Source organism: Phymastichus coffea, unplaced genomic scaffold, assembly GCF_024137745.1.
Source record: "Phymastichus coffea isolate CEN01 unplaced genomic scaffold, Cenicafe_Pcof_1.1 PCOF00039, whole genome shotgun sequence".
Lineage (NCBI taxonomy): Eukaryota > Metazoa > Arthropoda > Insecta > Hymenoptera > Eulophidae > Phymastichus > Phymastichus coffea.
Window position 1 is genome coordinate 2464594 of NW_026706850.1, and position 24185 is coordinate 2488778.

A 24185-nucleotide genomic window follows, 5' to 3' on the forward strand; every position below is an offset into this window, starting at 1 on the left:
TACGACTGCAATAGCGCATCGGCAAGGAAAAAGGCACAGCGGATGGGATGAATAGAGAAGTACCTTCGAAGAAGGAACTCATCACTCGTCCCTAACACAAGAGTTACAAAATGCACGTTGCACGTTGATTTTCATCGAGTTTACCCCCTTGATCGTTAACAGATTTTGAAATCACGCTAAGAAAAGTAGCACAGTGCAAAACACGAGGGTTTCTTCGGGGCAGGCAATATTTCACTCTACTTTTCTACCGCATTGCCTGACTGATCTAACATAGTGTCCTAACATCCGCACGCACTCGTTCACGCGCGCGCGTGCACACACACACACACAACTAAATTAGTATAAGTCTAATACTACTTCTTTTATATACAATAAAGTAATAAATCACATGAGACTTGAATTATAAATCATTGAAATAAGTTTTTTATGATTATTAAGCTTTCAAGTCTTTTACAGAATTATGTATTTAGTTTAGATTATCTATGACTTACATCGGTAGTGGACAGTACATTGTTATTTAACAGCATTATTCGTAACTTGGTTACAAAATTTTTCAAACGTTCCACAAATGTTGCTATAAATGACGACGTTACTTAACGGTGATGCATTCCGAAGTTACCATCAGTGACTCAAATTCACTATCAACTCATTTATTACATTATAAATAAGATGATAGTGAACAAATAAACTTATTGGGTTATTGGCTTATTTCTTACCCATGTAAGACTCACGAGTTGCTTACATTTCTCGTAAGGATTGTAGCCTCTGGTATGCAAAGTCAGTTACGTTTTCGTTGCGCTGTACAAATGCGCCGCTACAGATGTCCACTTTGTTATTTGTGAACAAATAACAGAGTGAATCCAGAAGACAGAATATTTTGAAAGAGTACTCATTTTAGCACTTAGCGTATGTTCTGTGAACATTCACCGTTAGACCAGGATCCAGCGTCTCGTCAGAGTGGTGGTCATGCGTCAACTTTATAGGACGCGACGTCAAATCCCCCGCCTATTTGCGAGAGGATGATTCGAGAGTCTCTGAGCAGTACGTTCTTTATGGACCATGAAGTCAGGTCTGGACAGAGGAGACGCATTCGGTTTCGTAGCTGACCTTCATCCACAAAACACTCTATGCTCCGTACAGTAGACTTATGTGGACTGCAAAGGGCGCAAAATATATACCATCGAACACTGCACTGAAAAATATTTTCGACACTGATTAATCAAACTCAAGCTGTCGGCAAGTAATTGAGGATAACGTAATTTTTATTTATCTAAAAATTCTTCCTTGTATCTTGAAATCCAAATATTTTTACACGTAATAAATTTCCATCGAACGAAAATAATCAAAAGCAGACCAAATGACTATTCGCGGGTTAGGGTAACGGATTACAATTTCGGAAATATTTTTCGTTGGTAGTATAAATTGAGTATTTGAATTTATCTGTTTATGAATTCCACTCTACATTTAGCATATTCTATCTATTAATAATATCTAGTTTCTCAGAAAAATAATCAATGCTAAAAAACTTTTCGAATCGTGCAGTTACAGTATAAATTATTTGCTTTTTACAATATTTCAATCAGCATGATTACTCAATTATAAGTACGAAAAAAACATATACAACGTTGTTTCGTGCTAAAAATATTATGCAACGGAGTGAAAATTATGACTGCTTATAAATTAGATCGTTCGAGATCAGAGTTATTTTGAACAACTTTCGAAAGAAAGTACTTATGTGAGAAGCTCTTTAAAATTTTGCAGCAGCCTTCAATCAAAATTAATTTATACGTGGAAAATGTTATTACGACAGGAGAAAAGTGTTGAGTTAAATGGAAATACAATAATAGCATAGGCGTACCGCCATTTCAGCATTCTCCGTCCACTGCAAAACAACAATTAAAACCTAATGAATTATGCAGTCCAATTAACATTGTAAATGAAAATTTATAAAGTACGTGCCATTCTACATTTACAAGAATTTAAAATAATTCTTGTAAAGCAGTTATTTCGAAGAATTTAAAAACTAATTTTAAGAGTATCTTTTGACAATTATTTTATTATATAATGTTATGTAAAAAATGTCATGCGAACAAATGCCAAATTGATTGTTAATTATTGAATTGTAATTTCCCAATTCATTCTAAGTAAAAGTTGTAATTATGTCTATAAAAGTCAGTATAGTCGGAGCCGGCGCCTGCAACTCATTAACCTCAGTCGAGACCCAGTGGTGGCGGTAAACTTACAACGAGCAGACAAGTGTTTGTGCACCCTGTACTCACACAGAGATATACATAAACACATATATATGGTTGAAGAAATTGGAGAGAGATTGAACGTGTTTGGATCGATCAGAGAAAAAAGATATACTGTGTCGTAAAATACTTTTCTTGATTGCGATTAAACATTAGTTTGTTTTACAAAGTTGTATCACAAATAATTATATAAATCTAACAGATTATTATACTTAAGTTGAACAATGAGATCATTACTATTACTATTAAAAATTATTTGAATAAATCATGTCACACTAAATTCTTATCAAGTAAAATTAGTTAACTTGATGTGCACTTAGTATTCTGCGTATAAAATGATGGTCTCATCGATTTTACAATCTTGAAAATATTTAATTAAGTCAGTCTTCATTCCTTCACTACATGTTAGAATGAAATGCCTTGAAATCCACTATAGTTGACGAATACTGCATTTGTATTTACTGATTTTAGTTATAATGATATCGAATTTAGTCGAAGCATTTTGTGTATCTACTTTATTCAAATTTGGCGATACAGAAGTACTTCAAATAGTTTCTTTTTTCAATATGGTATATAAAGTAGCCCTTGATTTTTCGAAAAATAATTTTGCAACGCAAAATTACTTCTATGGATGTAGACTTGCTTCTTTTTTTCTTCTTGCCCTTTCACTTTCTGTCAAATCTGTCTGGACCATCTACCGTACAACAGGATCTACACGCTGAGTCTGTTGTTATAGGCCTCGTCCTAGGCTTGTCTCAACGTCCAAATTTTTTCTAGTTCTCGTTGGCGGATAAGACGATGGAGAATACTATATTTGCAAACAAATATCACAGTTAGTATAACAATACCAATAAACAAAAATTTGAATAACTAGATACAAATTGAAATTCTCGTATGAATGTTAGAATGAAATGCCTTTGATTTTTAATTGAACATTTTAAGGAGCAAATATTATCTGTTGTTTGCAGGGATTACATTTTTTATAAACTGATTATTATTTATATAAATTGATATGACTTGAAAAGTATCGGTCACAAAGTTTAGCGTTAATAAAAATAATAGGCATCAACTAAATAAAACAATACAATAATTGCATTCTCATCACGTTATTACCATGTATGATATGTGTTGAATTGATATTAACTTTAAATTACACTGGAAAGATTAGCGATAAAGACTTATTTTACTTTGACTACATGCCAGTAAAGTTACAATGAGTAATCCAGGCACCGACAAACACTCATTCTCACATAGGTATTTCTGCTGGGATCCCACGTGGGCTTTTCAAAAACATTTATAGTTAATAATATATTGAAAACAACAATAACGATGCAACAGAATTAAAGATTTTATTGAAAACGTTTGAAAACAATTTTAAATAACGATACTTTAATGATATAGTTTAATTAACATTATTATGAAATTAAAGCCAAATTCAAAGGGAATCAATAAATTTTGTTATTTATTTCTAATAAATAATCGTTATGATAATTAAAACATATTTTTGCATAAAGATACAATTTATGGTAAAAAGCAGAGTATACACATTTTATTGATAAATATATATTGTATCATTTTATTTGAAACAAAAAAGTCTTACAAACATTGCACATAACAATACAACTACGTCACACTATTTGCGTGTTTACATTCTCTCGCCATTGTCTGCACTATCGGGGTATGCGTAGTCATAGTATGCGTGCAGTTGCAACTGGCAAGTGGATTCTACCTACTGGAAGCTAGCTGAATCATATTCAGTCTAGATATTCGTTACTTATACGTATAATTCAGTTTCCGTATGATATAATCAGATTTATTATTCAATTTATATAGACTGTTATATATAACACACACGCACACCACACACACACACACACACAAAATAAGTAATAGTACATTAGGATATAAGTGCGGGAAAGTAGATTCTTGTCTCGTGTGGTGTTTACGCCCAAGCGAAGCGAGTTTAACGAATCCAAACATTTTATGTTTGGAATAAAATGATACAATATATATTCATCAATAAAATGTGTATACTTTGCTTTTTACCATTAATATACTAAATTTTACCTTTCTATATTGGTTACATAAAACTAAAACTTTTTTTAGTTATTATAACAATTATTTATTAGAAACAAATCATGCAAATAAAATGCATTGATTTCCTTTTAATCTGGTGTTAATTTCATATTAATATCAATTAAACTATCCCATTAAAGTATCATTATTTAAAATGATACAAATTATACTCATCAATAAAATGTGTATACAATGCTTTTTCCATTAATATTATAAATTTTACCTTTATACATTTGATATATAAAACTTTTTTTTAATTATTATAACAATTATTTATTAGTTATAATAACTAATAAAAATAGTTATTAATCATATACGATAAAATCTTTAATTCCTTTGCATCGTTATTGTTGTTTCCAATATACTATTAATTATCAATGTTTTTGAAAATCTCATGTAGGAAATTCTTTCAAATTCCCACGTGGAACCCCGTGTAGTTTTCCACGTGGGATGCCACGTAAGGATTTCTAATCAGATAGTTTCAGGCTCACTACCATATTGGTTGATTTTTGTTTTTACGTGAAACTGACTAGTTCACATTAACATTTTTTTGTACTTGTTGAAAACTTTATTTACTGAGAGATTCTCGTTTTCGTTATACGATAATCGATGTTTTGCGAGTTTTCGGTTTTGAAAATGTGTCGTTGTTTGAGATGGTGATGAATGAACTGGCACAAGATCGTCATTGCCGACCGCTCGTTCGCTTAGTGCAGAGCATAGGTGTATCGGAGCCAAGGCTGGCACTAACGGCTGAACCTTTCCTGTAGCTTCCTCATAAGTCGGTAATGAATGCTCTTTATGCGACATTCTCTGGCAAGCGGTCGACTGAGACTGCTTTGTAACATCCAAGTCCACCAATAGGACTTAACTTCCCCCGCTCTTCCGAATTCCCCAGGAACCTTATTGTGGTGTTGGTCATGCGCACTTCAATACTGCACAGTATAATATAATATATATTGTACGCAGATTTACCTGTCACAAGGAGAATGTTACCTCCCTTCTTCCAGCCTACAAAGTGTAGTGGGCAGTGAAAAAAAAAATACCATTCGAAATATCTCTAATTAAACCCTCAATAAATGATCATTATTTTAATGGAACCCTTTTAGTTGTCCCAAACAAAATTAAAAACTATGTCCATTTTTTTGGTTTTTTGCAACTGTGATATTTTTAGATATACTTAATATTTTATCAAAGAAATAAGACAAAAAAATTGAACCCTTGGTCATTTTAATCGAACCACTCTTATTTTTTTAAAATTATTAATATATATGTCAGAAACAACAATCTCATTTTATTGTATGTTCTTACTAAAACGCATGCACGTTCACTGATCTTTTTAGTAAGAACATACAATAAAATTAGATTGTTGTTTCTGACATATATATTAATAATTTAAAAAAGTAAGAGGGGTTCAATTAAAATGAGCAAGGATTCAATTTTTTTTATCTTGTTTCTTTGCAAAAATATTAAGTATTGTTAAAAATATCATAATTACAAGAAACCAAAAAATGAACATAGTTTTTAATTTTTGTTGGAACAACAAAAAAGGTTCAATTGAAGTAATGATCATGTTTGAAGGGTTCAATTAGAGATATTTCTAATGGTATTTTTTTCACTGTCCACTACACTTTGTAGGCTGAAGTAAGGGGGGTGAGAATGTCAATATTGTCAATGAAGTAACTAATCAACGTTAATTAGTTTTGTGACGGACATGATCGACGCATAATATACTGCGCAACGTCCAAGTGCGCATGACCAACACCACAATAAGGCTCCAGTGACGAACTGTGTATTGTGTAAGCATTGCATTTTCTGCATAACTTAGTCTCCGTTCGGCTTCGTACTAATACTATCGATGGGACGTCAATGGTTTTACTTTCACTAACGTTCTCATCGTTCCCTTCCGAATATGCACATCTATAACATTCGTTTACTTTCAATATTTTATTAATTAACGACATGATTTTATTATTGCAATAATCCTCGATTGATCTTATTTATTTGCTTTTCATTTAGAACAAATTGAGAACCTCAAAGTATGTTGCATCATATTTTGTTGTTGTTATCAATGAAAACTTGTTGATAAATTGTGCGTAAATTGGGAACGTGTATCGGAAAATTGTGCAATATTTTTAGTACTTCGATTGCTATATTTTATAAGTGAACTATAAATGAACCTTATATAACTTTTACTAATTTGTACATAATAAATTTTATAATTATGAAATTCTATTTTTTAAGATATAATAAACTATATATAATTAAGCCAATATAATACATTTTTCAAAATACATACAATAAATTTCAAAGGAGCCTTATTGTAATGAAGTTCTTTGGACAGTGCATTGTGCGATGACCATTACAAAAACCAGTGATAAATTACCATGCATGAGTAAATATAAAATCATCTCTATTTGTTATAGAAATACTCCTAAAATGAATGATATACTATATATATATAGTATTATATAGTGTGTGTGAGTGTATGTGTGTATAGTAAGTATTCAATGAAATTTTGATTCAAATATTTTAAACTACTCAGGTTCACCTGAGATCTTATTGTGGTATTGGTCATATGCATTTGGATGCTGCGCAGTGTATTATTCATAGATCTGTTCATCATAAACGCAATATTAATGGAATAACTAATCAATGTTAATATATTAGTTTTGTGACGAACAAAATTGGTTCACAATGCAATGCACAGCGTTCAAGCGCGCATGATACATTGCAATAAGGCCTCTTATTCGACACTTGATACTTCGACAACGTGAGGGAATGGATTGCACCTTGGCAATTCCGTTTTTAGGGTGAGATAAGGGCCTTTGCTCACGGAAATATGGCGCAACATTGAATTTCGGGTACACTATGCGAGAATAATTAATTTTACGTTATCAAAAACGTGACCAATCGGTATAAATAAGATCCGATCGATGATCCAGCTCATTTGAATTGGAAATTTTTTTATAATCACTAAATTAATGAAATTATTGATTACCTTGACTACGTGTTAAAAACTTTCTTCGAGAATAGAGTGGGATTATAGTAACAGAAAATCAACAATTACACTTACTTAATATACATGTAAAACTATCACACAACATACAGTATATTGATATTATTCAATATTTATTATTTTAAATCGTTAAATTGTAGGAGAATTTGTTAAATGAAGATCTCAACTATTTGCTAGGTTTATCTTGTATTAACTTATCAAATAAAAATTTCAGCATTTGTATTATTCCAATTATGTATTTGTTTCAAAAGACAATTACGAAACAGATAAAAAAAAAGAAAGTTCAATAACGGGGTTTTTTTTATGAAAACGTGCGTTTAATAAATAATCGAGTCATACAAAATTACAAAAATAAAATATCAAGTTTTTTTAATGCTTCCACCTTCCCAATCTCTGTACTATATTATAACTCATCTTATATCTGTTATCTTACATAGAATTATGAAAATTCAATGTCGTACATGGAATATTTGCAGCTTCAAAAGTGACGACTGTTCCTACTACGTGTCGCTAAAATAATGCCTCCAACAATAACGAATATAACTAAAGCAATGCAACCAATAGTATTTTCTATTTTCCGTTGAATAAAAAAATACTATGCTAGTATCGGCATGATCCATCGTGATGAACCATTTTTATCAAATTTTAGTACAACAGTTTCGTCATAACAGATTTTATCAAATTAGAGCATAACATTTTGTATCTGTTATAGGCGAGTCGACCGACTGGAGACTAAGTAACCGAGTGACTCCGACTGTTGATGCCGCCACCTGCACTTCGGCCGACGACCGCTATGATGTCATGTCAACAACATCAGCACGAGGAAATTCCATCGCGAATCGTCACGCAATCTCACTGTACCAGTACAGTTTTATGTTGTCAATTCCAACTGATTTCATTGATCGCTGTAAAATTTCCTGTCCGTCAAACAATGTCGCCTAATTTTGAAAATTTGACGTCCTAGTTTTCTTTCGCGAGACGTATTGCTTACAGCTATTTCCATTATTCGATTTTCTGATCGATGCGCCAAGTAATCATATGAAGTTTTACGACAGATCTCTATTTTACCTTCTTCGCGCGATCGCTTTGGAACCAGTGGGTATGGAAGTTATCATTGATACAAGTGCTTTTCTCAAAGTTTTATTAGACCGACGTAGAAACGAGCTGACTAGCTCGAGCACTAAGGAAAGCATAATGAGCTATCTTTTGTCAAATTTTATCTGTTCATTTTATTATTTAAAGTTCAATTAATAGAATCAGAATACGATTTTAGCGCAAGAGTTGAGACTCGCGTAGGTACTGGTTCAAAAAGTTCTTGAAAATGAAATTTGATATTTAATATGATGATACTGCAGTTAGACTTGGGAGAGCTAAGTATCTAAAAAAATTTTTGCTGAGAAAATATCAAAAAATCAAAGTATATCGGTGTCTTATTCGTCAAAATTGATTGTTTGACACTATTTCTTTCCCTAAAAGCTGTAGCGATCAAAAGAAGTGAACCTAACGAAAAATATATTTCAAAAAATACAAAAGATGAAACTTAACAATTTTACCACGTTATAACAAAGTATACTTAAACATCTGAAAGTCAATTTTACATTCTGCTCAAACTTGAAAGGGATATTTGGATTATACATATATAAGGCAATGAAGACATCAAGCACAAATATTCATACGCGAAAAAATACGTATGTCAATATTCAATCTGCTGAATACGTTCAAAATCAGTCTATAAACGCCGGAGTAGACAAAGGCTCGATAGCCTCTGAAAGTTCTACTGCCAATATATCGGTCCCAGCTGTCTTCGACAGCACTGGACTTTTTATAGATCTTCCGCTTTTCCTTATCTTGTCTTTTTATTTGCGCTTTCTTACTTTCCCCGTCGCTCTCGCTGTTACTCAATAACGCAGATCGCTGTTGTCTTTTTCATTTCCCGCGTATCCGCAGCAGTCATTGCTCATATGTGCTCGGAAAGTGTGCTCTAAGGATTAGAGTTCAAAGATTGCTTTCAGCAGTTTTCAATCCGTGCATGTAAAGATGAAAGTGGATGAATCATGTATCTCCAAAGTGCATTGAACGACGTTATGAATAATGATCGATCATTTATATGATTGAAAGATGTCTCGGAGGAGCTTTACAAAAATAGTTCTATTATACAAATACCTGTGTAAAATTATCATGTAATAAAAATTTATTTTGAAAAATGCCCATTGTTAAATTGGATAGTTTGTATCCAATACTAGTATTAGTAACGAAAATTGAATATATTTAAATACATACGTGCACACACTTGACAAGAGAACTAAAAGTCGATATTTGTATATAGCACTTGACTTACATAGTTCTTCCAAAGTACTAACGATCGAAACGAAACAACAAGTTATATTGAAAAACCAGGCGAAAATATATTTGACGAAATAAGGGTCACCAGTGCTACTCAATGACCGGCACAGCCCACTTTGGCGTCTGTAGCATGAGATATAGATATAGATATCGTGCATGCGATTGGAGGAAAACGTGACCTCGGTGGCTGCTTCGCCTTCCGAGGATTGCTCGACAGTCTTATACTCTTGCTCACGAAAAAAGAATGTTGGAATTGCCAATACAAACGAATAAATTTCCTTTTCCTTGCTCGATCTGCATCAGGCAGCTATATCTTACTTGCAGTAATATATACCGCAACTGTGTGCTTTTAAAGCACCACGTGCAAGACTGTAAAGTAAACTTACGTGATATGAAACCCTAAAGAAAATCTTAGTATGCTACCTTCTGCTATCTCCGGTATTTTGCTTTTATATAACGCCCTGTCAAATAATTCTGGTGTACTAAAATTCCTATAATTGAGTTTTTTCTTGAATAGTCATCTTAAAAGTAGAAGTATTACGATTTTATATGAAATCATTACTCTATATAGGAGGAAAAAACTTTTTTAAACAGCGTACCAGCCGTTTTAATTTTCTTTTTCTTTTTTTTTTCAGACAGATATTTCCACGGTTAATTATAAACCTTCTTTTTTCATGCTTTTGTCTGGTATTATGAAGCTTTTGACCGCACTCGTCAAGCTGTGAATTCTAATTACAATTTTTCCAGTCACTTTCTTCTCAAGATTTCAACTTTTAAACAAAAAGATACTTTGGACAAAGAAATTGGCAAATTTCATTTATTTTTAGAATTTAGATTTGGATGTAAAACTTTATTTGGCTGTGCAGTACTTACACATCGTTGTTCTTACAATTTAAAAATAAATTAGAAATTATCATAATAAACAAGTTATGTCTACCCTTAACAAATACTAAATTATCGCTGCTTATAAATAACTATTTTGTATTATAAAAGCCAAAACGATAATATATGAAATAACTAGTACAAGCATAGTTGATACATACATAGTAAAGGCAGTTAGTTTTTGCGTTGCTTAATCAGCAGTGGTCTTTTCATGCAAATATAATAGTATCTACGTATAAAAATATTTCAATACATTCTACCTTGTTATTTCTACCAATATTCACATCTATAAAAACTATTATATCGTTACTGCAATGATTTAAAGAAATTGAACATTGATGCACTGGTATATACTGATAACAATTTATATTTCATACAAATAAATATTAATTTAATATTTGGTATATATTGCAATAAATTACAAGTAAAATTAATAAGATTGGTCATATTTCAAGGCTCATAAAGTCTGGTTCTTTTTATTGTACCTCTTATAAAGGCTAGCATAGTTCGAATACATACTATGAGTCAGAAAATTAGATCTACAGTTTTCGGTATTTATACTATTGAATAATACACTTAAACAAAGTTCATACATTTTTTTCTAAACCGCTATTGTTACAAAAGATCTATTGGATGTTATCAGCCTTATAAAACATTGAAAGTATTCGAATTATTTTTGAACTCGAAATATAAAAAATTTAATGATAAGAGAATGTTGGAGAAAATATTGGTTTATGCACACTTATTATCGTAAAATATAAGTACATTGTGTTTCAGATGTAAAACATAACAAATCTTATTGATGCTAAAGAAATACTAATAATATTTTTTATAAGAATACATACAGATATTTGGTATATATTGTAATAAATTGTAAATAAAATTATTAAGAGGGGTTTTGTAGTAAAGATAATCCTTAGAAAATAATTATTTTAATACGAATTGTGAGTACTAATTAATTTTGAATTTTAGGAGAGAGATGGAAAAGTTCCAAAATAAAGATTAAGATTTTATAATGGCACAGCATTTCATTATTTTTTGGTTCAGCAGCTCTTGCAATATGAATAACTCAGGATCTGCAAAAACAAGAATTTCTAATATTAATAAAAGAATTATTTTTATAATAAGTTAAGAATAAATATGATTTTTGATAGAACCGATATTGGTATATTATCTAAAAAACCTTGAGATATGTCAAATGATTATGAAAGAGTTTTGAATCTTGCTTCAAAAGTACACTGCCGGTACCCCCGGAGGTGAGGGGAGGGCAAAATCAGTCAAATTTGTAGTTTGGTGGGTGGGAGGAAAAAAGTTAAAAAAATCTTTCAAAAAAAAATTTGTAAAAATTTGACAGCATTCTACATGAAAAAACAAACATTTTCTCTTATAAAAATTTTTTTTCTATTATTGGAATTCACGGAGATATAGTATATTGAAAATAAACTGTCAATATAAGGAAAAAATGCTCGCAAGCGCGTCACAGTTGATGGAAAATTTTTTTTAATAAATAATGCGGATAGGGTTTGGAATGAGTTATAAAATGCACTTTGCCAAATTTTTTTATCACTTTTATCCCACGTCCGACATAATTTTAAAAATAAGAAAAAATGTTTTCAATTTGCAATTCAAAAAAATTGCTTGTAAAAATTAAACAATTTTATGCAGTCGTGAAGTACATATTCTGAAAGCTCTTTAACCAAGTCCTTGCTCTTCTCTGTACGTTATTTCATACCAAAGAGAAAAAACTGCAAATTTCACTGATTTTGCCTAGACGGGGGAGGGGGGAGGGATAAAAGTACGTGACCGGCAGTGTATAACGCTCATAATCTCAACTTTATAATATTCAAAGTTATAATGAAGAAAGTAATCTAAGATACATATTTCACACAGAAATTTAATCAAGACTACGACAGTATGCATATTAAAAACTATCGTCCATATATCCAATTTATTTTTTTTATCGTGATCTATTTGAGTGATTTTTATTAGGATATAAAATACAACGTAGTACTATGGTATCATTATAAATCTAGTCTCACAGAAATCATAAAAACGGATAATGAAAATTTTTGTATTTTTAGGTATTACGCTTGATTTATTTTATAATGTATTCATCGTTATTATCTACTTTTGTTCATAGTATAATTTTCAGTAATTGGAAGAGCGTCGGATATAGAAATAAAAAAAGTCAGTATTTAAATATTCTTTGAAATACTTTGTTTTTTAAAATTTAATTTCTGAAACTCAACGGAAAGACTAATAACAATATTAATAATTTCATTAAATTAAAAAGAAAAAGTAAAATATTTATTCTCACTTCTTTCAACATTCCTAAAAAGAAGAACTGATCGATATTAATTAAAGTACATTATGAAATCTATATACTAATTTATACGAGGTATAGTGAATCAGCTTCGTTACAAGTATGAGAATAATGAAAGCTCATTATTTGTAGAGTTTGAGTTTAAGAATGGTTCCATAATTTCAAATATCTGCGTAGGGAACTAATATTTTTAAATGATAGATTGAATAAATCGAATGATTAAAAGCGTAACCTCAATATGAGAATGTATTTCTTTTTGTTGAATTCACTTTATATATATTATAATTTAGACAATGAAATTTTTACTTAATTTTTCAACTTTTCAATTGTACAGTGAAGTTCAATTCTTCAATTCGTTGATGAAATTTAACTTATGTATCTGTCAATACGTAACCACTTTTGCTTTTATGTAATTGTTTGTGGATAACAAATACACCAATGACAATATAAATTTATATTTTAATTTCGACTGTTCAGAAATAACATAGAAATTATATAAATTATCTTACCTAAGCATTCATCTCGTTACTACAAACCATATGACAGCAACAATTAAGCCTATAGTAACTCCAACACTAATAAGAATTTGTTTATTCTGAAAGAAAATGTTTTGTGAATTATTCAGTATGAATTATGTAAAACTATGTAGCTATATATATATATTTATAAATAATTAGCAAAATGTAACATATAAGTTGTAAATAAATAAACTAAACTAACTAAATAATTAGCATAAAAAATAGGAATATTTATCAAATCATTTGTTAAAGTATTGCCTATCACTCAATTTATTATGATAAGAAATCATAAATCAGTTGTTTTTTTTATTATTTTGTCCAAAAAATAAAGAAAACTTGAAGAGGATAATATGGATACACCGAAACGTTAATAAAAACTCTTGGTTTTATTTTATTTGCCTTGACTCGGGAAGATTTATAAAAAATGCAATCATTTTTTCAGTGCATTACATGGCAATCTATAAGAAAAATAAAAGTATTTTTCGAGCATACGGCACAAAGAACTATCGTACATTGCAATTTAATTGTCATCATCATTATCAAAAAAAAGAATAACATTTATGTAAATTAATAAGTACTTAAATGATTCTACTTTTTACTTTTTAAGTGAATATTTTGTATTTTATAAATAAGCGAGTGTTTCGAAAGTTTGTGAGTTGCAACGATCGAGAGGGTAATAGAAACCATCAACGACAGATGTTTCGTTTAATAAAGAATAGAGCAACAAAGTGATAAAACAGACAATAAAGGCAACAGTGTATTCAGAGGATGCGCGAACGTATGTTTAAATATTATCCCTTTCTTTTTGTATTATTTTTGGTTTTATAACTGAAATTTATTTTCGTATATTCATATATGCTTAGAATTTTCAAAGTCAATATGTTCAATATTGTAAATATAAAAAAGTTATGTCGCGATCTCTCTGCAAACGTTTGATAAAAGATATACAAACAATAGATATTTAGATGACGGTTAATAATCAATACGAGGACGTTCTGCACAACTGTTTATCGAGAAAAACATAACAATATAAGATTGTTCTTCAGTGGTTAATTCAAACCAAAATGACAGTTGGAAAATAAATATAAAAGTTTTTGTTTTAAAAATACATGTTTCTTGATAAAACCGTTAAACAGAAGACTATGGTAATGTTTAGTCATAATTTAGATATAAACAGTTATTGATCGTATGTTTTTGAGTAAACTAATGATTATTCAAATTAAGTACACGATAAAATAAATGTTGCAATAAAGTTTTCCTATTTCCTGTAAGTAATATTTTTTAATTTTCCATAAATATTGATGTGGAGCTTTAAATTATTGCGAAGACTTGGTTGGAACTATAAAACGTTAACAGAATTTAATGGTTTGAAGATTATGACTCGGAACAACGGCTTAACAGTTGTTATTTTGCGGGTCAGTTCACCCTACTCGAATGAATCGCAACTATGTAAAAACGCGGGTACCACTTTAAGCTTGTTACATAATTTTGTTTTATTTTCTCAATTTATTTCGATTTCTTAACAAGTAGGAAAGAAGCGTGTTAAAATGTATAGAATAAATCATGTTGGCAATCTAACTTAGTTGAAAAACATTGAATGCATTCGATCTCAATTTCTTGACTCGTACGATGCTTTTAACAATGATGAAAACTGTTTAAAACATAATGATAAGCAGTATTTTCCCTTTCATTATATTTTTATGTGCGATATCTTTATGCGAAGATGATCTGATGATGACGAGTGTAGACATAAAGTTTATACGAGACGAGGGGATTTGTGGTCATAAACTAAACTGCATGCCTGACTTACATTGACTATAACTACTTTTGTTCTTGGACGCGGTCCTAAAACACCTACTTCCCATGCCAAGACTCTTATTTCTTGAAAAACTTTTTACAGTTAGATATCTATGGTTTGAGATTTTATCGTCACAGTCTACTAGGCAATACTATGAACAAGTTGACTATTATTTGTAGAAAGACTGTTTTACTAGATAAGGTAAAGCGATTTTCTGAAAAAATGTTGAATAAGCACACGTTGAGCATCAATATAACACGAAAGTAGTTGTTAGTGGCAATAATGAATCGAAAGACTTTTGAGTTGTCTAATAAAGGCTTTCCGCGTTCTTTGCACGACCGAAGCACCAATAGGTCCGCAAGTACGCGTTAACGTTTCTAGTATAAGAAAATGCGAAAAGAAAAGTTTGACCGCAATAATTATCGTCTGTCTAGAACCGTCCTCGTGGAAGTGTATTTACAGAAAATACACTCGCGTTGGCGAAGCTTTAAAAATGCTCTATTTTGATGCAACTGCTATTCGCGCGGAATGCAAGGTATGGCGGGCCGTAAAAATAGGTTCGCTCGTAAAAGAATCGCGCTGAAAAAAACGTACGGACAGGCTGCAGTCGCACCGAAAGTGCCTTGAGAAGGAACGAAGCGTCGAGGCTGGAGGTGAATTCGCGCGAACGGCAAGCGGCGGGAAAGCGGCGAGCGCGCGAGCCGAGATCGGATGCGCAGGGAGCATCGGAACTGGAAGCGATCAAGGGCGAGGAAAGAGGCGCGCGGCGACAAGCAGAAGGGCACGAGCGACGCGCATGTCTGCAATATCACTGGGAACGAAGTCGCGTAATCGACTTAGAGCTGACCGCGCGCTTACTTGCTTTCTGATTTTGGCTTCTCTGCACTCCTCCATGACGACGTGGGCGAGAGTGGGGCCTCTGTCGTGCACCTCCTGCATGCGTTCGAGTCCGCGCTCGAGATCATGGTGACGCGATATCTGCTCGGACACCTCGGCCTCCGGGTCCCTGTAGCCGTAGCGCTGCTGACTGCCTAGGCTATCGCGGTGGTGATAGGCCATGCTCGACCGGTCGCAGGCCGACAGCCACGGAGAACGCGGAACGCGGGCCTACAGCTCTCCGTCGATGGCTCGAGCAGCCGCGGCCGCCGCGGAGGTCGCACTCTGACTCGCTCGCCAGTCGCGAGCCGACTGCGTCGACGGCGCCAACGATTTTCCGCGTCGGCGCCGTCTGTCCCCTGCGCGCCCTCCTCCCCCGGCCTCGCGCGCCTCCTAAAGCTGCGTGTGTGCAGAGGCGCCGCGGAGAAGGTCGCGCAGCCTGGACACACATCCTCGCGTCCGCACAAGCGCGCTCCGGGCTGACGTCGCGACGAGCCAAGCCCTGGCACGCGGAGAGCGCGCTCCAAGTGTTGCACGCCTCGGTGCGCCTCGTCTCCCGTCTGGTGCGCGCGCGATCTCTCTCTCTCTCTCTCTCTCTCTCTCTCTCTCTCTGCGATTCCATGTGCCGGCTCAACGAATATTTTTAATAGTTGCTCAATGGCATTACAATCGGATAGGCTTAAATCAATTAAACTGTCAGCTAAAGTAGGCCACAGAAGTGCTTATTCGCCGATTCACACGCTGCACACTGCAGAAGCTACAGCTGTATTCGTAGACGCCGATTCGTCTAATCGAGCAACGCCGCCCTGCGATTCTCTAAGCTCGTTACATTGAATCGCTTTACAAGTATGAAGCGCTCTATCAAACGTCCACTACTCGTACGAGTTCAGCTCTTAAAGGCTCGGCTAGAGCCGACCAAACTTTACACCCGTCGCGTACATGGTCAGACTCGTGACAAGTCAACGAAGAGTGGCGACGTGTTCGATTGTTAATTTCAAAGCTGCCCTTCTCGTTCGCCGATTAAAGTTCGATCCAATTACACCTTTTCTTCCCGTGAGGAGTCTCAACTTTTCGCGCCGCAAACATATAACATTAATTGAGAGATCGCAATTTACAAAGAATACTTAGCATTTTTATCTCGTCCCGCTAGTCCTTTCGTCGCTTGCAGAATAGGGTCACGCGTCTCATATACGTTATCCATGAAACTTGGCGAGAGTCACTTTTCGGCAAAAAATGCGATTTACCAGTTACGAATTGGAAATCTAGTGCGTGGCAAAGCTGTGAAAGTTCGAAAACATGCCAAATTCACTGGATAAATGGAAATTGCCGTCGCTTCTGGAATAGATAACTCGCGTTCGCAATAACGTGGTGCGCTGCACTTGGATAAATCAACAAAGAGCTCGACATCATTATTCGCGCGCGAAAGTACAGTGTTTGAACGGAACGCACTTTTGGATGAAAATTGAAAGAAGAAAAGCAGGCGACACGGGAAATGCGATCCTCTTGTTTGCCTTTACTCGTAAATCAGTAACGTCCGGAGCAAACAATCGGGCGACGAGGAATGGGAGTGTTAGCGACGCTTATCTTCGTGATAAGAGAAAAGGGAGGACGAGGTGGTGAGGGAAACGGCAAGATTTAGAGTCGCCTTGAAAATCCAAGCCGCTAAAAGAGCTATACGCGTTTTCATCATTTTTATCGCGGCGCCCGCCGCGACTCGCTGCTGGGCCGCGTTCCAAAGCCATTTTCCACTCTATTTCCGATGGTGCAAAAAGACGGCAACTGAAACAATGTCGAATGGCCGTTTTGACTTGTTTTTTTGCTCTCGCTCTTTCTCTCGATCCTTTCTTTTCTCTCTGTCCACCGTGACAAAGCATCAAAAATCGCGAGACGTGCGCGAGACTCCTTTCGCGTCGCGAATGCTTTTAATCTGGCAAGAGACCGCAGAGGAAATTGCGGGATCAAGGTGAACTCTCATCTCAAGAATAAGAAATTCCCCTACATGATGCATAAGTATTTTCACTTAAAAATGTTGAATGCTTAAGCGCCTCTCTAATGAAAACAAGTGCACACGTTATACAGTAACATTTTCTCATTTCCGTGGCGCTGCCTTAATTATCAATGCTCTTAAATGAATAAACAAACGTATCTCTTTCTTCGTGGAAGCATTTCTTTAAATAATAGCAAATAAAAATCCGATTTTCTTCCTTTATATTTTTGCCTATTCATAATGAAAGTTTTATATATGTTTTCAATGAAACTTAATTGAAAGGCGAACATAATAACTATTAACACATTGGGACAAGCATTCAACTGCTTAGCAGCGAATGAATATTCTCATTGTAACATCGCGTATTGTTCATTCGCGTGACTTTTTTGATACTTGCACACCCTCAACGTCTCATAAGCCTCAAAGTGTAACTGCAATTGTCTATAAAATTGTATGAAAAGGAGCATATTGTGACAATAAAATAAAATAAAATGAAAAGTCATCACAAAAACAATAAAAGTTTTAGTCGAGTAAAAGCATAATTTATTTCATTTGAAGAAAATATTTAAGAGTCATAATTTTAGTAATGGATATCTTTGTTTGACTGGCGTTGCATTTCATTTGAAAAAAGAAATTATCTTCAAGCACTTTCTTTCTTGGAGAAACTGAAGCGACCAGTATACCGATGCCTACTTACATTGCAATTACTTACCTTTATTTCAACGTCGCTTCTGCAAGTTCGCTTTTATCGATTTAATTTTGTATTCCATTTACTGTCTCGTGAAAGAGCGCGATACTCAGACAATTGTAGGAGAAATTTTAAATCGCTTGGCTCGCGAAACGACCATCGTATTGATTCTCTGGACATGATAGATTGTTGTAGTAAAGAACACTCCAAGTCGCCTTTATCAGCCATTTATTTTTTGGGCCCTCGTTCACTGCCCAGTCATATAGAGAGGGCCTATTGAATTTGATCTCAGAAAAGTGGTTCCGTATAATTAGGAATTCAGTTTGACTTGTTAAACCAAGACTTTTCCCACAGGGTATACGTATCCAGCCATCCTGGAAATATGTTCCGTCCGTACGGACTACCCCAATTTCACTAAATTTGCTACTCTACTGGACAATATCTTGGTTTTATATATCTAGATTATCATAACTTTATATATTTCTTACATTTTAAGCTTTCAACTGTATTCCATTTTATATATACATAAATTCAGAATTTTATTGTATATATAAAATCATATTATTGAATTAGCACATTAATTCTTAATATTATTTCACAAAAAGAGTCCATATGATTGGAAATAAAAAATTCAAACTACGGATATTCCATCAATTCATATCACTTCATATTACTTTGAAAAATTGTATATTACTATGATTCTAATTAATACAAAAAACAAGTAGTTTGAAAAATATTAATAGTATCAAATAAATAATGTTCATCGCAAACATGGCAAATAACTCATTTTTTTTTCATATTAAATCATTGACTGCATATTAGTATGAGAAATTGTCCATATTCTCAAGGTACTAATAACAAAAAGTAATCTGATTGTACTTATAATTTTATTAGTTCATATCAATTCAATGGTAAAGAAAGTATATTGTTTTATCATATAGAATGTGAGGATAGTTGATCCATTAAATAAAAGGGAATTTTTCAAGTAAATTTAAAAAATCAATTGTGAGCTGCTATCGTTATTATTAATTATACTACTATTTTTTTTCAAGTAAATTTGAAAAATAATTTGTAAGTTGCTACCATTTTTTATTATTTATACTACTATTTTGTACGGTCATTATAAATGATAACAATATTTAACTAAAACTCACTTAATTTCTTAATTAATGTTTTAATGTTTATAATCAAATGGCAAATCATAATAACTCATGTTTAAAATTATTTTCATATTAAAATCTTTGACTGCATATTAATTTGAGAAATTTTCCATATTCTCAAGGTTCTAATTACAAAAAGTAATCAGAATGTACTTATAATTTTATTAATTCATATCAATTCAGTGGTAAAGAAAGTATATTGTTTCATCATATAGAATGTGAGGATAGTTGATCCATTAAATTAAAATGTAAGGGAATTTTTCAAGTAAATTTAAGAAATAATTTGAGAGCTACTATCGTTATTATTATTTATACTACTATTTTTTTTCAAGTAAATTTGAAAAATAATTTCTAAGCTGCTACCATTATTATTATTTATATTAATATTTTGTACAGTCATTATAAATGATAACAATATTTAACTAAAACCTCCTTAATTTCTAATTTAATGTTTATAATCAAATGGCAAATATACCTCAATAAATGTCGATCACCGAAAAAAAAGGGAAGCTCTTTCTATTTGTGGGATTGGAAAAAAACAAAACATAAAAGTATAGGATATAATAGTTAAAGATAAATACTGTAAAATAAAAATTTACATATTATCTTTATTATAGTAAGTTAGACTATAGTAACTATTGAGTTATGAATTGTTTAGATTTGTTACCGTATAATATTTAGATGTATTACATACCATTTTCACACCATTACAATATAAGGAAAAAAAAACAGTCAAAAATATAATAAAAAATCAAATCTGATCGTCAAAATATATGCAAGCTTATATTTATTTTTTTATTATTCTATAGCCTATAATGTTTCTTGATATGAAAATTAGTTATAATATAATTAAAAATATATCGATACCCTAAATTTTACTTCAATATTATTATTTTAACATTTCTCTTTGAGATTTTTACATGTACAATGAATGAAAAAAACGTTATTATACAAAATTGATTGTATATATGCAAATTTTACCTTAACATTGTATACATAATAAATTATAATTTATCGAAATTCAACATGCATTCCAACAAGTAAAAAAATAAATCCTGAGAAAATGAAATAACATTGAACAAATACATGTTTCATCAATAAAAAATATAATGATAAAAGGAATGTCAGAACGAGGGCCCTATGCGAAAAGTAAAACGTTTCGCTTTTGCGATTTTTATTAATTGTCATTGCAAACAGTTAGATCTCTAGAGGTGGTAACGTTAGTATAATTACAAACAATCACTAGAAAACATCGAGTTGCGTCAATAGATTATTCTGCTGCGGCAACTTGAAGCTAATTGATGGCGTGCATAAATGTCTTTATAAGAATTATCGCGCCAGCAGTAATTGGTTTTCTGGGTCACAGCCAACTTATTACCGAGACACGCATTTATATTATCATTACAAAGATGGCACAAACGTATTCAGCCACGGTAATGTGTTCTTCGTCTACTCTCTCTCTAATTGAAAGTTTTTCACAAATGTAGCCGACATCTGCAGCTACACTCTAACGAGTTTCCACTAAAATCTCATTTATTATACTTTTTCCAACTGGATGAAAGCCTCCCTGCTTCATATCAATAAGCACTCTATTTTTCTTTATTCCTGTTGGAGTATAGCAACGCCACACGCAAACATTTTTCGTATCTGTGCGGAAGGGAAATCGCTAGGCCTAAGATTTCTCCTAGCAGGCTTTAATTTTGTAATATTGCTTACCCCTTCGCCCTAAGGCATTTCGAAGGATGCATTTTTACAAGTGTAAGTAATCAGTCCGGATCTAACCATCACGACAGACAGTCGCACTATCCAAATTACAGTTGACTTAAAGCATATTTCGTGTTATACTTAGTAGTGCGTGTCCTTTACAATCAATTGAAGATATTTTCAGTTTTATGAAATATAACTCAGTGTACATTCACGTACTGCGTTACGTTCTACTTTTTCTTTGTATTACCTAGTGCTTCGTATATATTATTATAATAAACTCGTAGTCTAATGATTCCGTCACTCAATAATAAAATGATCAATTCATTTCCATTTTCCAATAAAGCAAGATGAACACTTTTAAATTGTAAAAAATACTATAAGACATGCTGGTTCAGCGGAGTAAACTAACTTAGCCATTTTTCAAGGCATATTCGGTTTAAGAATAATCTTAACGATAACCCCAACTTTTAAGTGCCATTGCAAATTTCCTTCGCTTGTTTTTTCTTTATTTTTGTATCGGGTATTATTTTTTTTATCACAGTCTCAACACAATAGATTCCGATTGACTTCGCTTAATTTTACACTTTTTTCTTCGGCGTAAATCGAACCAATTAACATACTTAATTTTTGCGTCACTACTGCAAGAAGATCTCGATAAGTAAAAATAGTTTGTTCGACTGAATAGGAACACTGTTGTATAGATAAGCTTTTTGACCGTTTCAGCGTTATAAGTAATAATCCAGTCTACCGTGTTATACTATCGATTTTTTAAATCGCTGTCATTCATCAAGGATAATTATTGACACAGACGCATTAGAATTGACGCCCTACATAATCCGAAGACAAGTGAAATCTTGATATTTTTTTAGCTCTAATATTATACTAGTGATCAATAATAGCGAAGCACGCAAAGCTTTCTCTCGTCGTGCACGAAAGTCAAAAATAAAATATTCCATTATGTTTTCTTTATTAATTATCATTCGCGTTTATACATCATTAGTAACTATGATCATTAATGAACTATGCGCGCTGCGCGCGCTAAACGCTTGTCGATTTGTACAAAGTGTATAAATAATTTCAAATTCTCACGTCAAATCATTACATCATATGCCATAATCTTGATCTTCAACACAAGTCATCCTTTTTAGTAAGGAAACAACTCATCTCTACACTATACATACACGCTTATTTGCCGCCACCTAGCAGTTTATCACGTACTCACATCTCAGCCAATCAGATCACAAATAAAATGCTTCAACGTGGCATTCATCACTTTTTTATACTTAAACAAAATCTCAAAATCTACGAACTAAGTCACTTTAAACTTTAATAATCTGCGATGTCGAGTTAGCGAGAGGTAATTAATTCATTTTTACGGTACGGAAACTGAATGACGATATTCCGAGCGAGTTTCAGTAGAATGTATTAAAGTAAAATCCATCAATTTTTCCTGTTGCTACTTAACGGTGACCAGTATAAATTTCTAACCAGAACGCCACACGAATTTTTCCCGTGTTCTCGGTTTACCCTTCGCTACTATAAAAACAAAACATAAAAGAATCAGATAGTGAAAATTGCCAATTTTCAGGGACAATATAGCTTCACGCGAGCTTGCCTTTTATTTCGGCTATAAAAGTTTAAGTGACCGAAACCGCCGAAAGATCAGGCAAAGGTCAGCGTTGCAAAAAGTTAATTTTGATGTTTCATATGCATAAACTAGTACAACTGGATGAAGAATGCCAAAGTAGAGAATAGTTTTGTTTCGCCAAAACAACTTTAATAGGTCATGGTTAAATTTGCAATGCCAAAACAACAAGTTCAACTTCCGGCTAGTTCAAAAACTATTTCGACAGATTGTCTCACTTTGTGATTTACTTGCCAGCATGTACAACGTGAAATTTTACCGTACAACATTTACATGTTAATATGCTTCAGTGTAAAATATTACGTAAATCGTGATTAATGTAATAGTCTGAAAACTTATATATCTATTTAAATGTATTTGAAAAGGCGAAACTATTGATATAATCACACCCATTAAGATTTGTCAAAGGTACTTATCACAATTTTATATATTTACATTGTCATTAATTATATTATATATCTTTCTAATTCTATAAGTAACGTTTAGTTTTCTTAACATAGTTTTGTTCGTATCTATAAAAAATATTACGTTCGACTCGGAACAGAAAATATTTACATGTCCTGAAGATAATCGATAATATTCATGTGAAGTATAACAGTATATACATTTTTTTCTTAATATATTGATGAAGGCATGTCATAATGTAAACATTTAATTTACAATCACGAAAGAATTCGCTATGTAACAGAATAATACGAGTTAAAAAAAATTAAATATAAATTAACTTCTTTTCAATACTCCGTGCAGAAATTACGTACTTTCCACACACTCGATCAAAAACGTGCATTCAAAAACGAGCTTTCCACGTGTATCGAAAAATACTGTACGACACATGTTAGGGAAAGAGTTCCCGGTCTCGTGTGGCGTTTACGCCCGAGCGAAGCGATCTACTTTCGCCCACTTGTATCGTAATG

At 32.8% G+C, this 24185-nt stretch overlaps 1 long non-coding RNA gene across 1 annotated transcript; it reads right to left on the reverse strand.

Annotated features, from left to right (window-relative positions):
- Positions 1-7741: 7741 nt before the first annotated feature.
- LOC131663979 (uncharacterized) lies at positions 7742-16409 on the reverse strand. The gene is made up of 3 exons (XR_009301901.1): positions 16067-16409; positions 13402-13487; positions 7742-11645 (listed from the first exon to the last, which is right to left on the reverse strand). It is a non-coding gene; the product is annotated as an uncharacterized LOC131663979 (long non-coding RNA).
- Positions 16410-24185: the final 7776 nt, after the last annotated feature.